Raw genomic sequence first — 16,429 nt, forward strand, 5'->3', positions numbered from 1 at the left:
TTCGCACCTCGAAGGAAAATTTTTGCAAAGACTGGCAAATGCTATTTGTAAGCTTTACTGAAGTAAAGTGAATCATGTTATGGAGGGATCATTCAAATGATGTCATGATTTCACAGCGAGAATCATTTTAAAGTCAGAAAAATGACCGGAATAGTGATCGGCAAAAAATTTGAAAAGAGCTTCTCTGTGGCGGGTTTTGAAGTCAGAAGTCAGTTTTTCGCAAAGGCTTTTATAAAAGGGTAAAATGACATAGTGGGTCCCACTCTTCATTGACGAAGCTACTTTTATGTTTTCTGAAGGCTTTATACAAAAGGGGTTAAGGCAAAGAAATAAAAGAAAGACAGAAGCGAAAAATCAAAAATCGGCTTCTCCACTGCGAGTTTTCTACCCTCGAGGGCCATTTTTTGCATTTGAGGAAAAATCATCCCTGTAAGCATGGTAAGTGTGTAAATTGATTACAGATTGTTTTGGGCAAGGAAATAGAAGCAAATTGGTGAACTGATAGGGTTTTTGCAAGTAGAATTGAGTTAAGTGGATTTTGCCCTAGCAAGTACTCTGTTCTTGTTTTTTTGGAAGATGGGTGAAAATGGAAAGTAAACCAGTAATTAATGAAAGTTACTATTGAGCCAACGAAAACAGTGAAAAGAAAAGGATAAATTCGTTAGAACCCTTATATTCACCAATCCAATGGATTCACCCTTGAATTTTCTCGTGTGGCATAGTTTATGAAATTCAACGAGAAAATTTAGGGTTATGCTATAAAGAGGGATGTAACAAATTTTCAAACTACCATTTTACTATTATACTATTGTATTGGATAGTGCCTTCCATAATTTTCAAAGTTACAGAGTTTTCTTCTTATATCATTTGCGATTGTTTGAATTTTTGTTATCATATATTAAACAAGATGGCAACAAGATTTGCGAGTTTCGATGGATTGGGTGGAATTAAGTTGGCATGGTCGACTATCATGGATACTTCACTTTGTTTCTACGATATGCAAGATTTTCAAAGGAGATTAAGAACAGAGCCAGTTCATCCCATAACGAAGAAACTTTGGGGAAGTGGATTAGTGGAAGCAGCTAGGTTTCCTGTAGCAGTACAAGCCCTGGAGTTGATTTTGGAATGCATCAATCATTACAACCTAGATACAAAGAAGATTCTATTGCCCGACCAAACAGTGTTGATTTCAATTGATCGCCAAGCAGTAGTGAATTGTTTGCAGATTTCAGAACGGGAGGAGTTCTTTGATTTAATGATGGGAGGAGCTATGTCTGAATTCTCTCTAAAGAAGATGGTTTGGAGGAAGGAGATCATGTAGTCTTGGTTTCAAAGGCCAAGGGGAGCTAAGAGTAAAGTCCCTAAAACTCTTTTTGGTACAGACCTCAAACCAAAAATTATTGACATTTTGGTTCTATTGCATCGACTCAAAGGTGAGGTAGAAGCCTTTAATTTTGTAGAGCAGTATTTCTTTTTGGTGCAAGTTATTTTCTTAGACACACAGTATATTGATTGGGCATATGAGGTCAGTGAGCATCTTTCTAGGGCTCTTAGTGTAGCTAAGTTTTATAATTCATTTTATATGTCCTCTTTCTTGATATACATGTTGGCTTCTCTTCAATTGTGGTCGAGACTCCCTAGAATTAGAATTTTCCTGATAATGTAAAAAGTTATGAGTTTTATCCATGCTTGCAATTATAGAATAGTTAAGCAGAATATATCTGGGTAAATGATGCATTCACCATGAGGATTTGTAGAGAGCTCCAAGGGTGTCTAGAGCAAAGGTTCAGTCCAGAAGCAATGGAAGCCATTAGTCAATTTGGTAATTATTTCATTCAGTTCTTATCATTTTCTTATTTGCGTCTTGCAGCGTTTGATGGATTTCCACTGAAGTTGCCTAGGTATCCAAATGATATGATCGTGCTTGTGGAGATCGTGAGGCAAGCAATCCTAGTGAACGTGTTGAGTGCCATCCCGAAGAAGAAAGGTTATGAATTCCCTATAAAAGTTGGAGCATACAATTGTGAGACCAGATCGGATGCAAAGAATATACTCAAAGCATTCGAGAGAAAATACAAATTGGAAGAGTATGAAGTAGTAAGGCCCATGTTTGATCCAAATGGATATGCTAGAGATGTGCTTCAAATTGGAAGCGTAATCAAACATGTGACAACCATGGAGGATTATTGGGAAGATTGTAAGAATGAATTGGAGAGTCGAGATCATGCCTTTGCCAAATTTACAATTGATCAGGTATAGACATATGGTATAAATTTAGATGTGGAAGGGCTGGAAGATGATGGTTAAAATATGTACAATAATACATATTTGACTAAGTTGAGGAATACTCCCATTAGTTCTGAACCATATGTTGACATAGAAGAAGACTTTAATGTCATGATGGCAAGAATTATCAAAAGGACTAGGAAGTGGGTTGAGTGGACAGCTAAGAAAGGCCAAAGCAAGAGTAAAACTACTCAAACCTCTCCACCTGTAGCTACCCTTGTTTCATCTCAAAGTGCCACACCTAGTGCTACTACCACAGCTGCTCAAGGACCAACCTAATCCATAGGAGGAGGTGATCAACCCCTAGAGAAGAATGTTCCAATAGCCCCAACCTATTAAGGTGGATCACTACCAGTCATTGGAGCTCAAGCTGAAGCTGAAAAAGGAACAAAAGAATAGAAAGATGGAGCTCCTACTCCAGTTTCATCTCCTCAACCTTCTCCAACCCCATCTCCTCATGGTACCCCTGTCTTATCCCCTCATCATAGCCCTACTCCATCTATAAGTGCTCCTGTTCTAAAGCTCACTGGATCTCCTATTCAAATAGTAGAGATTAGAGATGATAAAAGTAGTAGTAGTGAATCCATTGAGTTTGATGAAGTTGCAAAGAAAACTCAAGAAGAAGAGAAAGCTTCAATTTTATCTCAGCTTCTTTCTCAAGATTCAAAGAACCTCTTTTCTGCAAGTACAGTAGCAACGACTCCAATAAAGAAGAAAATGTTCAGCATTGAATCACTTGGAACAACCTCCAAAGTGATTAGTATAGAGTCTTGGCTTGAGGATACTTTGGAGAAGAAGAGGAAAAGAAAAGATGAAAGTGTTTCCTCAAAGGATGTTGTATCTCAAGTGGTGCACTCAGGATCTACCATATTGAAAGCTAAAAAGCAAAAGACCTTGTCAATATTGGGACAAAATCCAAAAATAGGGCACTTAACTATGGAGGTAGCAAAACCAAACAAGGCAGGGAGAATTTAAGATATGATGCCAAAGGACTTCACTCTGCATTCAATTGATCTTGGAGAGGCTAGACATGATACAAAAGTAGGCCTATGGAAGTCGGGTAATGAGGTGATAGAAGAGCAACTAGAGAACCTCAAGTTGTCAAAGATCAAAATGAAAGTTGAAATAGAAGAGTTAAGAAGGTTTATCAAAATATTAGTTGTTCCATTGGTAACTATCACCGGTGTGCCTACTACTAAAAATCCTTTAGCAGAAGAGGTACAAGCTTTCATATCCCAGCTCCAGAAAGATAAGCATTTTGGTCAAATTGGAAAGGAATGGATCGAGAAACTCAATGTAGATGGAGTTTCCCTAATCAACCAAATTGGAAATATTATCCTTCGAATAGAAACTGAAAAGGATAATATTTTTCCTAACAGTAATATCTTGGCTGGAGAAAGGGCGAGGTGTATAGACTGCATTTCTCTCCTGGAGATGGTTATTCAGATGAAAGCAAAGGATGTAGTTGAAGCAAAGATTCTAAAGAAAGGAAATGAACCCCTGAATGAATGGCTCCAGAGTATGCAATTCAAGCTAGAAATGATTCAAGAAGCTAAGAAGGGACTCAGAGAAATAGGGGACAAAGCAAAGAAGACCCAGGACAGATCATTTGAGCTCATGCGAGGATTGCACACTGAGTCACAAACTAACAGGCAAGGGAAATCCTTTATTAATGTAGAAGTGATGAAGAATAATTTCTTTATGTATTTGAGTAATCCATTTGGGATAGCTTCAAGCAGTCAAAATAGAGTAACAGAACTGCAAACACTTGGTGGATGTGTGCACATGGCTGTTGAAGAAGTGACAAGTCAGCTGAATGAAATAAAGGAACTAGCTCTAGAACATTCAAGGTGGCTTTTGAGATTCACCAACGTACAAGTACCCAATCATGAAGAATTGATTCCCACCATGGTGGTTGCTAAAACATATAGAACAAAAATTGAAAAGGGGAAGAAGTCCAAGTGATTCAGATTACCCCCTTTTTCATTTTCTATTGTAAATTTTGAAATCTTTGTTAATGTTTTGAAATGATAAATTGGCATCTTGCCATTTGTCATCTAGAGAAGATGAACCAATTAATATTCCTATTGTAACTATCATCTCTCAAATCCTATATGTATAAAATTCAATGATTAATCAAAGGTCAAAATTTTTTTTGGTGTGAAATACTATTTGTTGTAGAGCCAATTGAATGGTATTTTATTTCAATCATTTTCTGCTCCAGTACGTGTTGTGATTAGTGAGTATTTCCTTTCTGTTTTAAAAAGAACTAAGGAAGAACAGAGTTTCATTTCCCCTATTTTCCAGAATACAAATGAATGTAATAAGTATTGTTATATTTCATTTGATGAAAGGATTCTATTAGTTTTTCTTGATTTATCAGTCTTAGTTTAGATTTGAATTTTAACTTATTCTAGTCTTATGCGAATAGATTTATGGATTCATAAGAGGTGTCGATACGTGAATTTGTTTCAGTATTTGGAAGTCTTTCTTGCATGAATTAAGTTCTAGTTAGGCTTAATTTGGTTTTCCTCTTCTGCTCTTGGGTTAAGAGCATAACCTATATTGGTTTTAGGAATAAAACACAATTCCTTGAACATCATTCACATAGGGAGTTGTACCTACCAATTCAGAGAGAAACCAGTAATCAAAGAATGGCTTTTCAACTGTTGTAAATAGATATTGTTCATCATTCAGGCATTAAGAGTCATATCTTCACAAGAAACAAGAGAAGGACAAATCTGTTTACCAATAGGTATCAATTGTCATTCTTCTCTTATTCCATTTAACTCTTGTGTTCTTCTCAATTACTTCTTTTGAATCACTTTGTACAATCTTTGGCCAATCTAGGGTTGGAAAACTAGTCACCCTATAAACAATTCTTTTTGAAATCTTGATTGGTTCTCCTTCCAATTATAGACATCCATCATGTATCCTTCTTAACACTATTTTTATCCATTTTGTTTTGAAAACCATGGGAGAATCTATGGCATGGATCAAACCCTTTCTCTCCACAATCTTAAATTCTTCCTTCAAGATGTCATTTTCACACAACTTATCATAAGCTTGCCTTATTTCCATATCACCTATACCTCCTCCTTTGTAGTTGTAACATTTTTTCATGCCTTGAACCATTATGACCTTGGGTGGAATCATTGATAACACACATGACAAGTCATTTTTATAGGCAATTTCTAGAATGGCTTTGAAATTTGGTTGTTTGACTTCATTACTAACTAATTGGACATCAAAAACTTCTTTCTCCTTCACATTCTTTGAATTGGAACCCATTTTGTCTAGCTAGGGTTTAAAAAAATTTAAACTGTGTAACTCAACTTATGAAGAATACCTTGAAAATTTGATGAACTAGAGTTAGATCGTCACTAGGATCTTTGCAAATGCTTTGAACTAGATTGTGAATCACCTCTTCACTCTACTTGCTCTCGCTTGAATTCATAATGATGAAAAAAAGGTGGAAATTGACCTTATACCCTTCAAAACTTTGTATTTAATGCTTGGTACTTGTACAACTATAAACTCAACATCAACATAATTTCTATTCCATTTGGCATGTATAGAGACTTCTCTCACTTGGCAGCTACTACAAACTCGGTTCTAACTGTCTTTGACTAGCAGCTCAAAATTAACTAGCATTTCACTTGGCATACATAGAAGACATTTCATGCTCAGCAACAACATGAAAAATTGAAGATTTAACTTTGATTTTTCCACAACTTATTGCATCTTAATTCATGCTAATGTAATATTTTCAATGATAATTTCTTTTGGAACTAATGTATAATGCAACACTTTAAGTATTAGTCCCACATATCTTTTTTTTTCCTAGTTTGATGAAGTGTGACCACTTGACCCATTGGGTGAAGTGAACCCTTCTCCATTTAATGTACTTCTAGCATCCTTCTTCTTCCATGTCTTGTTCATCTCATTCTTGATGTGTTCTATATCTTCATTTCCTTTACCTTTATCAAATTCACAACTTGGTTCCTTGGAGCTAGTTGGACAATGCTTACTAATGTGACAAGTCTTGTGATAGCTAAACATGTGGTTTGACTCAACCATTTCATGTAGTTACCACTGAAGTGAGTGCTAATGCAGTTTTTAGGTACATGTCCATATTCTTGACAATAGTGACAACTATATCTTGTATTGTAATCCCAATCATAAGAGTTTCCATAGCTTCTTACCTTTGTTGGCTTGCTTGATGACCATGTGGACTTGGATCTACATTCAAAGGCTCTATGTCCATACTTCTAACAATTGTGGTAGTGTCCTTCAAATTTTGGTGCATGCATGGTTTTTGTTCTACATTCATGTGCATGATGACCTTGTTTGTTGCATTTGTGGCAATGAATCATGTTCTTAGGCTTAGCATTCTAATTTTCATTCTTGCTCCTATACACATTAGTTGTATGTCCTTTCTTACCACAACTATGATGAGTAGGTTTGGAGTTCTTACCTTTATTGTTCCATTCCTTAGTAGCTTTGGATGATTCTCCTTCTTCACTGCTTGTGTAGCCCAATCCTGATGTATCTCTACTAGATCTAGGGGATTTTAGTAGTTGCTCAAAGTAATTGATAGCTTCATTTGGCTTGTTGAAACTTTCAACAAATTCCTTTTCTCTTTTTAGGTCATTCTATAGTTGTTCATTCTACAACTTCAATGTAGTTATTTCAATGTCCTTGACATTCAACTCATGATGAGCGTTCATCATTTGGCTTAAGGTATCCAATTGCATGTTTGAGATCCTGGATAGCTCTATTGACTTTTCTTCCAATTTTTTTGCCAAAATTCTTTTGTCTTCTTCAATCATGGCCTTGTCTTGTATAGCTTTCTTTTGCTCAGTCACCTCACCCAGCAGTATAGCTTGTGATTCTTGCTCCAACTTGAGATTTCTAATCTTCTTAGCTTGTGCTCTATTCTTTTCCATTAGATCTATAATTACTGCATTGAATTCATTGGAGTTACCATCTATAAATAGCTTTTTGGTGTCAATCTCTTTGTATTGTGTGTCATTTTCTGCTATAGCAATCTCTTTCCTTCTCTCCAGGGAACTCTTCAAAGCATCTCTGGCTTCATTCAGTTGATGTAGTATGAGATGTACTTCAATCTTTTGGTTCTCAATGGTCTTTCCCAGTTTGTAGACTTCCATTTCAAGATCTTTCCCCTAAGTTGTAAAGCTTCTTCTTTTGAGAACCCTGCTTTGATACCAATTGTTGGAATTACAAGTAGGAAATGTAAACTACTGAGGGGGGTGGGGGTGGGGGTGAATCAGTAATTAAAACATGAACTCATAAAACCTTTCACCACTCATCCATCTCATGCATTCAATAGATAAATTTGAAATAACATGTAAGGCACATACATCTAAATCATGTAAACACATAAGAAATTACACATTTGACACATGATATGATTACCCAGAAATCCTCCAAAGAGAAGATAAAATTTGGGTGGGGATGACACCCACAATTCTTCACTACTGCAGCAATAAATTGTAGCCAATTAAGTTTACAATGATTTTTCCATGAAACATGATCTGCCTTGTGAAAGGCCTGCCCTGTTAAAGGCTTACAAGAACTATTAAGTCCCACCTTGTTAGAGGATTTCAACACCCTGTTAAAAGTGTTCCTGGCTAAAGGAATTAAGAACATCCACTTGGAATGTCACCATGTTAAAGAATTTACAACAGTTTGTTAGGACTACTCCACCTAGGAGATTTAACCAAAATCACTTTTTAGGATGTTTCAACATAGATCTTGTGATTGGCTCTAGTTGCCTAATTAAAGATCAAATCCATATAATGTCCTTCTTGATCCTCTTTGATCTGGTGTGTCAATGTTGTATCCTCTATCCTTTGTTCTTCTCAAACTAATTCTATAATTCACTCTCTATAATTTCTAAATCTCCATGAATGCTTTATTTCTCACATGCAAGCTTCTCTATACTTCTCCTTCAATTCCTTACATGCTTGTTATGAAGTTTAGGGTTTTGTCCTACTTAAGAAGACTAGAAGACTTAGGGTTAGTTATGAATCTATGACTAAGATTCATCTTTTCTGCCACTTAATCCTTCCCTTTTTTTGATTGCCTGCATGTAATGGCATAGGGAATCTGCATACAAATTCATCTTTATCTTCAAAAGATTGTATTCTATCCTTTAGTCTGCCAAAAAATGGTTTACATAGTTGTTTATGCAATCAAAAACAAATATGTCTAAACTATGATGCTTGACACTTGAAGTTATTGATGCTTGACACATACTATAATTCTATTTTTGACTCGGCACCTGTAGTGCTTAGCATCGACTATTTTCTTGGCACTACAATCATTCAACATGTATTGTTTGCTAGGCACTTAAGTGACTTAGCACATGAGTGACTCAACACTCATTGCAACTTGGCATAGTCTTGTATTTACATATCATACTCGACATTTATTATTAGTTCAACATGATCTTAGTGAATGAATTAAGTGTGTTGACACTCAATTGTCAAAACCAATCTGAGATCAACATCATATTTATTGAGTTTTGTGTCATTCTTTGTGGTATTTTTTCCCTATGATGCTCATTATATGAGGCATGTTATTTCATTTGGCATGGTTTTCTTATGTGGCATTTTGTGCAATTAGGAGATGAATCCTAACACACGTGTGAACCCACCTCTTAGGGTGTGTTGTTCCTTGTTGATATTTGTTATAGTTTTGATTCACTCTTCCAAGGTTGGACCTATAATGTAATTAAATACTTGACTAGCTAACTTGTGGTTTAGCTAACTATATAAGAAGCTTGGTTAGATGTAGGAGAGAGATAGATACAGTAAGAAGATAGGCTGGTTAGAAGATAGAAGATGTAAGCTAAGGCTCTAATTTTGGATACTTCTTATTTTGTTTGAGCCCACAACCTGAAAGGCCTCACATTCAAGCATATTATGGTGGTTGTTTATGCCAAGTTAAACAATCACACCTCAAAATATATTGCATGTAGCCTTGCATTCTCTATGGATTCATTTGGTTTTTGTATAGCTTCTATGTGTAATTATTAGTAGGGGTAGAAGGTTGCAGTTGAGTTTATTTTATATGTTGTAGTTTGTTCCTTCTTCCACCTTCCTTGCATCAAATTTTATGTTCACCAAGTAACAACAAGAAAAACAAGTTTGTAAGGATAAAATTTGACATTGAATTTTGACAAAAATAAAGAATGTTAGAGAAGTTCAAAGGTGTCATTCAAAGTTTGTTAAAAGATCAATGGATGGAAAAATATGATGATGATATGATGATGGAGATTGAAGAAGGATAAGGATGTGCACATAGTTATATGCAATTTATATTTTCCAAGTGTTTATATTCATCATATTTGGTTTGAAGCTAAGATAGATGATTGTAAATAAGAAATAATAATTAGAAGAATTTGGAAGCACATAGACTTCTATTTAAGGAGTATTTAAGAATTTTTTTGGTTGTTGGTTGGATGTTGATCAAATGTTAAGGAAGGAGATCAAAGTGCAAAGTTTTTGAAGTTGGTAGAAGCAAAGGTGAACTGAGTAGGGAAAAGAGAAGATGAAAGAAGAGTTAAAGACAAAGTAAAAGAGTGAAGGAGTGAATCAGCCAGTAAAGAGATAAGAGAAAATAGACTAGAAAGAGAAAGAGAAGAAATAAGATCTAAACAAGCAAGGTAGTGCTAAACCTAAAAGATCAATTTATACTATTACTTTCTAATCATTGTAGAAAAAAAATATCGCAATTGAGTGGACCTAACAAATTTGTGAAATCCTATATGGTAATCACCCAAAAAATGGTAATCTAGACTATGATCCCCCTTTCTAACAATTTTGCATAATTCATCCATTTCTTATTCTTCATCGAATCATCAAAAATCTATTTATTCATTTATAAGCCATGGTTTGACCACCTTATCCTAAGTCACTTATTTATTTAAAATAACTTGGTCCCTTTTGATTAAATAAAGCTCTCACTTCTCACTTATCCTAAGTGTGCACACATAAAGCATTATTCTTATTTTACAAATAAAATAAAAGGATTTTTTTCTCACATGAGGGGCACACTTTTCTATGGGAGAGGAGTCTTCTATTTTCAAAATAACTTTTATTCTCCTTCTCACGTCTTTTGCCTCTCAAAGTCAATCATTGATCTTGATTACAAAACACTTTCGGCTTACAATAAATACAGATTTTGACATGTGTGACCTCATACCTTGCTCTCTTGTTGATGTCATCATCAAGGTGTATGTTGTCATTGTCTAACTTTTCTCTTCATGATTCTATCCCTATTAAGAGATTGAACCCAACCATCAAAAACCACTTCTCAGGTACTCTTTCTTGTCCTTTGTAAATCACAAATATCTCTCACATATCTTTGACTCTCTACATGCACACTTGTCCACTTCATCAGGAAAAAATGTAGAACATATCCTCAACTACACTTGACCTCATCATCAGTACACAGTCTATATGACCTCATTCTTTGTCTACTACTTTGCTAGTCTTTATAGAAACAATACTATGTTGACATCAGTGACAAACACAATCATGAATGCAATATGGAAATCATGCTAACAATCTCTCCATTTGTTCTAGCAATTCTATGGACACTCCCCCAGAGGAATGCCATCAACATAGATGAAAAATATCTAAGTTCCAAGAATACCAAATCCATCTTTGTTGTTGTTATTGTTCTCATCTTATCAAATCCTCTTCATCAATCAAATCTAAACTCATAGGAACAACTCTCCATCTGTGTTTATTCATTCTTAAATGGATGGCATCAATTGTTCACACTTCTCCCCTATTGATATACTTTACTTTGACATAAATATCTTATGAACAACTCTCCACCATACATACATCTCCCACATACTACTAGAAGATTGCTTTCATGCAATCTCTCCCCCATTGACATCAATGATAAAGACATTATTATGTCAATCATCTGCTCAAAGTCTTCAATCAACTCAACCAAAGATACTTCCCCATATAGGAATCATCAACATTCAGTCCAAATAAACAATAGTGCTTTGTACCACTAGACTGATGTTGATGCAAGAGAATTTGAGGTTGTTGAATATTTGGGCATTTTTTTATGGAAAGATAGAGGTGCTCGGTCATCTCTATGGTGTCTCTTGGTTGGAGGCTTAACTAAATGGGCTTGGTGGATAAGCTTGGTGCTTGGTCAAAGAAGAAGGTGGATGCTCGATCATTATTAGGTGTAGTGTTGGCTGAGGTGCTAACTAGTTGAAGGTTCTTGGTTGTTGTAGTTCTTGATTGTTGAAGGTGTATCACCTAGTTTAGTAGTGTAAAATGAATACTAGCTATTAAGGAAAGCATTAACCATACTAAACAAGCTAACACTTAAGATAGGACCAATTGTTATCACCACAAAAGGAATCAAACCAAGAATGGTAGGCTCCTAATGGTATAACATCATGATGCAATGGATTTGTCCCTGATTTAAGATATGTATGGTCACAAGTTTATGCTCAAGCTTTAGATGGATGGATGGAGTGAATGAAGCAAGGTTTCAACAATGGATTCATGGATTGATTCCAACATTATAATAGTATTTTGGTAGTTAATGAGCTCTCAAAATAGCATTATAACTTTGCATGGAAGGTAGATCCTTTTGTGAAGGGAGGGGGTTCAATTTATAGGCCAAGGGTTGGAGGAATGGAGGGTCAAGATACAAAGATGATGAGATGGTGAGGGAGGGTCAGGATGCACTCAAAAGGGAGCACAAGGATTGTGTTAGTTTAGCACCAATAGGGAGGTGACACTTGTCACAAGGAGGATGGGTGTGAGAGGATAGGATAACGGTTGGTCAAAGGCTTGACGAGGGTGGTTGAATATGTAAGTGTCATGTAAGATATGTAAGAGAGGATGGGAGAGGTGTAAGAGATGTGTAAGGGTCATTTATGTTGGAGGGTGAGGGGAGAAGATATTTGTTGACTTTAGCTTAGGTTAGCAAGTCTTAACCCATGTTTATGATTGTGCACATGATTAGAAATGAGATTAGGATTAGCTTAGAAGGGGGGTTAGGGGGCAAGTGATTTAGCTTTTATGGGATGGTTTAGTTAGGAGGCTAAGTGAGGTTAGTATGGGTGAATGAGTTGGATTAGGGGTTAGGATAGGGTTTAGGAAGGCTTTTTGGATTTTATATATTTTATTAAAATATTTTATTCAATAAAATGGGAGTATGAGATTAAATTGAATAGATTTGAGGATTTATTCAATTTAATAGAGGAATAGGGATTTAATTGATAAATTGATTTTGTGTGATCATTTGATTTTATCAATTGGACTATAGTTAATTAAATAAATTAATTACCTAGGGGATGATGATTAATTAATTAAATAGTAAATATTTAATCAATAATGTCCTAGGAGATGACTAAATATGATTACCTATTGATGTAATCAGATTTAGGTGTCTACAGAAGGAGCTTGACAACTGTGTTTCTTGGCTTGTGTTGGTTTCTCAGCAATGCTTAGGAATTTGCTGACACTCAATAGTGTGTTGGTGATGACTAGATTTCTTGGTGTATTTAATGCATGTAGCATGTGATCATGATGTTGATCAATCTGGGAGTTTGTGTGGACCTATTTGGGTCTTGGTTTTCTCTCCTATGTGCATTTAATTTGTGTTGTAAGACTTCTTAGACATTATGGAATTTAATATCTATTGGAGGCCAACTTGTGGCTCAACATGCATTATATGTAAAGATTTTATTTAATTTATAATGAATTAGGCCAACCTGTGGCTTAGTTGGGTATAAGTAAGGGGTCTTGTGGAGTATTTAGGAATTCATTTATTCAGAGGAGTGAATCATTATATCATCCATCTTGGAGAAAAGTATGTGGAGGAGGAATGAACTTTGAGAAGGGCTAGTAGCTATGGCTTGGGAAACAAGGAGTTTTCTTAGTGGGATTTTGAGCACAAGTTTAGATCTTCCTTGGAGGTTTCTACCAGAGTGTAGATATGGACTACCTAGGGTTTGGATTGGATCTTGAGGGCTCTTACATAACTATTATTTTATTTGTAATTGGTCCTCATAAAGAAGACTTTCAGCTCGACACATTGCATGCAATCAATTATTTTATGGATAAAGAGTTGTGATTTGGTATCAGATCTTGCTTTGATGTTGTATTTCCACTATGTGGTTATTTGCTAAGGGCCAAGACATCTCCTTTGGGAACTCTCCTCCCTTAGCACTACATCAGGTGGTATCAGAGCAAAGGTTTTCTTAAGCATGTAGATTGATCGTCAAAGTTGGGATAGTTTGCACTAGGACCTTGGGTTGGAGAAGTTGATCTATGAATATCTTGATCTGGTGATGGATTGTTCTTTCTAGAGTTCTAGATCTCTTTTTTGTGAGGTGTCAGATCATGGTTTTGACTTGTAATTGCAAATGGATTGATGGAAGTGAAGATGGAAGGTTGATCTTGTTGAGGCACGACGACAAAGAGTTTGTGTGATGTATATTAAAAATCCATGTTCCTAGACTTGTGATTTGTTCCTTGTTGTTCGTGCGAGCTGGAAGCTTGCGATCTGACTTGTAGACAATTTGAGTTTGTCACAAGGTGCGTGGGAAGGATTTTTTGCAGAGAGTTTGCAAAGATCTTGGGAGATGACTCTAAGAGGATTAGACCCTAAGATGATTGTGAATATTTGTGATGTATGAAGAAGAGGCTTTTTGAGGTGTCTACTCAGTTTGAAGCTAGTTTGGCTGATCGAGTTAAGGAGGTGTCTTTTTAGTTTGAAGCTAGTTTGGCTGATCAAGTTAAGGATGGGGTGAGGAAAAAATTTCATATATGTTTATGGAGTTGGAGTCTACTAATTCAGAAGATAGTTGTTTGGCCAGTTAGAAGACTTATTTGAGAGAGAAGATGGCTTAGCAAGGTCAAGGTGGAAGAGGTTGCTTTTGTTGATCAGTTTGTGGAGTCTAATACAAAACCTATAGAGCAACTAGAGGTTATTGCTAAGGATATTTATAACCTTGTTGATGCTAGGATGGAGATTGGTTTTCATGATCAGTTAGTTGAGATTAACATGGAGATGATAGTGCACTTGGTCTTGGATGATCTGGTTGCTATTGGTGGTGAGTTGTATGTTGCAAAGAATCTCATTGTGAACAATGAGACCGTTGGTGTTGTGAGTTTAAAATGTGTTGATGGAGATCTACATATTGCTATTGATGTGGAGTTTGTTGTTGTTGGTAAGGATTCACTAGTTGCTGATGTGAAAAAGGTTTTGTTGATGAAGCATTATGTTTAATTTGTTTCTAGGAGTGAGCATGCTAATTGGATTGTTGAGATTCTAGTGTTTGATAGAATGATGTAGATGTGGATGATTTTCATGTCAATTTTCTTGTCCCTATTGGAGTGGAAGCCTTTGGTGAAGATGAAGATAGTTGTGGATTTTTTCATTGGGCATTAAAGTGTGGGACACACTTTTGTTTGTACCCTAGGAGTTTGATGTAGGGGCATTTGAGGTTCCTAAAGATTTAGGCATTTTTATGGAAAGATGGAGGTGCTTGATCATCTCTATGGTTTCTCTCAGTTGGAGGCTTGACCACATGGGCTTGGTTAATAAGCTTGGTGCTCGATTGAAGAAGAAGGGTGGATGTTCGGTCATTATTGGGTGTAGTGTTGGCCGAGGTGCTTGATCACTAAAGTTACTTGATCGTTGTAGTGCTAAGTTGCCAAAGGAGCTTGAAAATGTGTTTCTCAACATGTGTTGGTTGCTTGAAAATGATTGGGAGTTTGCTAACACTCAGTAGTGTGTTGGTGCCAACTGGAGTTCTTACTGCATTTAATTCATGCAACATATGATCATCATGTGGATCAATCTAGGAGTTTTTGTGGACCTATTTGGGTCTTGATTATCTCTCCTATGTGCATTTACTTTGTGTTGTAATCCTTGGTAGGAATTTTGGTATTTAATATCTATTGGAGGCCAACTTGTGGCTCAACATGTATTTAATGTAAGGATTTTATTTAATTTGTAATGAACTAGACCGCTTGTGGCTTGTTGGGTATATACAAGGGGTCTTGTAGAGTCTTTAGGCATTCATTCATTTAGAGGAGTGAATCATTAGATCATCTAGCTTGGAGAAAAGGATGTGGAGGAGGAGAAAAATTTGAGAAGGGCTAGTAGTTGTGGCTTGGGAAACAAGGAGATTTCTTGGTGGGCTTGCGAGCACAAGTTTAGATATTCCATGGAGGTTTCTACCAGAGTGTGGATCTGAACTAGCTAAGGTTTGGATTGATCTTGAGGGATCTTGTAGAACTATTACTTGATTTGTAATTGGTCATAACTGGGAAGGCCTTACAGCCTATCATATTCCATAAAAACAATTATTTTTTGAATAAATATTGGAAATACACTGGGAAAAGTAAACTCTAAGAGGCAAGTGGTGAATTAGCACTTAAAACTTCAACCTTAAAATTATTCACCACACATCCATCTCACACTCTATGCATGTAAACTAAAATACCAAATTAAGAATATACATCCATAGTATGAAAGGAAATAACATTCAACACATGGATGACACAAGATATTTGGTTACCCACAGGGATTTTTTTAGTGGCTATTATTCGCCAATTGGCTAATATGTCCCGATTGGGCTATAGAAATTGGCTAAAAAAAAACCGTATACTAGTTGACTAGTTTGCCCAGATTTTATAAAATACTCATATAGTGGTCGGAACATTTGCCACTATTATTATGTAATTTTAGTTTGGTAGTCAGGTTCTTCACCCATATTTCTCTGTAATGTTTACTCTTATTCACCACAGAATTAATTGAGTGTCTCTTTCGATGATCATCATTCACCAAATTCCCATTTTCCTATGTGAATGTTTTTTTTATGAGTGACATTGTACTCCACAGACAACTTACCTTGATACGTGTCAACATTTCAATGACTACCTCGACAATTTTTCTTCCTTCAAGAAATGTTGGCCGAAATTAAACCTTAGCCATTGATCTTGGATCATCAAACGGTCTGAGTTCTCAAATAATAAATTTAACATAATTACATTTCAAAACATAATTCACCATCAATATTAATAATTTTATTAAAAACAAAAAATTATAATCGCCATTA

The sequence above is a fragment of the Cupressus sempervirens genome, chromosome 11 (assembly GCF_028749045.1).
Source record: "Cupressus sempervirens isolate cs-2001-9-10 chromosome 11, ASM2874904v1, whole genome shotgun sequence".
NCBI classification, from domain to species: domain Eukaryota; kingdom Viridiplantae; phylum Streptophyta; class Pinopsida; order Cupressales; family Cupressaceae; genus Cupressus; species Cupressus sempervirens.